This window comes from Myodes glareolus, chromosome 8, assembly GCF_982192425.1.
Source record: "Myodes glareolus chromosome 8, mMyoGla1.1, whole genome shotgun sequence".
Lineage (NCBI taxonomy): Eukaryota > Metazoa > Chordata > Mammalia > Rodentia > Cricetidae > Myodes > Myodes glareolus.
Window position 1 is genome coordinate 105,362,110 of NC_142033.1, and position 2,747 is coordinate 105,364,856.

The following is a 2,747-nucleotide window of genomic DNA, read 5'->3' on the forward strand; positions in this document are numbered from 1 at the left end:
AACATGGCCTCCTTTTCTTAGAGTTCCATTTTTTCTTGCCTTAGGTATTTTCATTACTTTCAACTATTGGCTGAAATTTTTATATGTAATTAAATGTGTCTTCATTACTTCCCACCCTTTAATAAGCAGTAATTGCCTCCATCCCATTTAGAATAATCTATAATATAATTCCCAGGAGCATTCGGCAAATCCTGTGTGGCACTGGCAGTGATGTTAACTGGAAGATTATATGATTTAAATCTTAATCACATTACTATTTGGATATAAAAGACACTAATTAGATTCTTAATAAATCATAGGGTGGATAAATAAGGATACACTCCCTGGAGTACAGGTCTGACTACGCCAGCAAGAATGACTGAGACTCATCACTTGTGAGATAGTGTTTGACCTTTTTTTATTAAAAAAAAAAAAACCTCTAAGCATGTTTTATTAAACGAAGACTGTAAACAAATATTTATCATGTCTGTCACATAGAACAAATGGGAACAGCTTTTAACAGAGATTCATCAATACCCCCCAAACATCTTTTTATTATAAATATAGGTATCAAAACAATCCTGAAGCTATTTTTGATGCTATAGTAGTCAACACCCACACCCGCACCACTTTGAGTTAACACAACTATGACTACTCATTATACCTGCTACTTTAAACAGTTTGCTGTAGTCTAAGGACAATGGATAAAGCATGCCATTTCTGTTCTTCCTTCTTGAGACTTTATTGTTCAGAAAGACAAAGGTCTCCACTGCCATCTAACACTTCTTTGCCATGCTTTTGTCTTGAAAAACCTGAATTCAACTTTGAATACTTCAGGCTCATGTTTAAATGACAGTGCTTTAAGGAGAGAAAGAAAAATTGTGCTGCACTTCTCCTGTTACCTGAAAACATACTAGGTGTACATATATTAAATATATTCTTACAACTGTCCAGATCATGTTTACCAGCTGGAATTCTTTTACTTAATGTGTGGGTTTTTTGCATGGTGATATTTAATCAAGACATTAACATGAGTAGAAGATTGTTGATTTAAGACAAGTTTGAGATCCACTAAAATCAGTTGTTGTAAGTCTGTCCTTTTGGTGGCTGTGGAAACTTCATATTTTCTTTGGACATCATTAGACATCTTAGCTCTTGGAGGACAACTTTAATGCTATAGGAATTTTGCCATTTTGCTAATACTGGTATGCTTCATTCATCCACCATTCCACTGGAATTATTGATCCCATTCATATTAATTTTTGTTACAAATGTAACGGATGGAGGAGCTTCTGAGTATTTAGATCCACATTCTATCTTCAGACTATATATTCTGTTTTCATAGTTTGTCCTTGGTGGCCCAGTAATCATGCCGGTCCACCTTGCAAGTGTCATGTCTTCATCATCTTCAAGGCCCCAGCTAACCATACCATCACCTACTCCTTTCTGTCTTTCTTCAAGTTCTTCCAACTAGCGAAAATTCCGAGGAACTTTTACTCCTGTGGAGACCGCCATCTTCTCCTGCTCAGTGTTTGACCTTCTAATTTCAGAAGCAATTATAACAAGAATTGAAAGCATAAGAACAAGATGTACTTTTTTCTGGGAATTTTTGAAAGCATTGTCTTAAGAGATGAAGGGGCCATAACATATGTAGCGAATACATAAGAATACATAAGAGGACAGTCTGATAACATCTCCTTCCTGTTTTTCTACTTGGAACCTTTACATATTACCATTATTCCAATATGTTAATACTGGCAGTCTTACTCCTGAATTATTTCTCTCATCCTTAGCCTTCAAACAAATGCTGCCTTACTCTGGCCAAATAACACATAATCTAATCTTATCTATCTAAATATCAGTCAGTGGTTCTTTTTTTCTTTTCATGAAAATGTTGCTCAAAATTCTATTCCTTCACCCCAATACACACACCCACACAAATACACACACTATGAACATATTGGTACTATCTAGATCATAAAATAAACTGCTCTGTGTTAATGCCTGGCAATACAAATCAGTCTCGGCCTGCCTCACACTTGATGGTCTCAGAAAGCACTTTCCTAATGATCATTGTAAACAAATGTGATCTCCTGTATACTGTCCATATACTTAGATATATAGAGGTGTAATCAGCAAGTATTATGTTCATGTACACTGGTTGCAAACTATTTTTCTACTTGTTTTACTAAAATCTAAACCAACCAGTCAAAGACCAATGTCCTCTTTTCATCATTATCCCTTTGTCATGGCCTAATGTCCCCTGAAGGTATCAGCATGACCTACTGCTCATGCAGCTGAACCACAGACCATCCAAACTCAGCAGTGCTTTCCTTTATCCCACGATAAATGATGACTACTTTCCCCCTTCATGCTTTCCTTGCTTATTTAAATGTAGAATCCATCTCCCATCTCCATACCCTGGCATTTTTGACCCATGCTTTGTTGTGAGAGAACAGTATAATTTTTTTTGTTTGATAGATTTTTTATTGAAACTTTCACAGCAACAAATTCTGAAAAAGAATGTGGAATACTAAATTGAAGAAAGAATTCTTGTAAAAGAAAAGCACATAGTATCAGCAAACAATTTCCAGAAATGAAATGTTGAGTATATAGTTTTAAAGTCCATAACAATTGATACATAAATTCCAAGATAAAATACTATAAATGCTTCTGTTTCTTTTGATTTTTACAGATGTTATGTGCTTTTTAAAATCATTTATTTATTTATTTATTCATTCATTAAAAAATTCCACCTCATTCCCTTC

General features: G+C 34.8%; 1 pseudogene; it reads right to left on the reverse strand.

Annotated features, from left to right (window-relative positions):
• Nucleotides 1-869: 869 nt before the first annotated feature.
• On the reverse strand, nucleotides 870-1,499 carry LOC125396626 (ubiquitin-conjugating enzyme E2 variant 2 pseudogene; annotated as a pseudogene).
• Nucleotides 1,500-2,747: the final 1,248 nt, after the last annotated feature.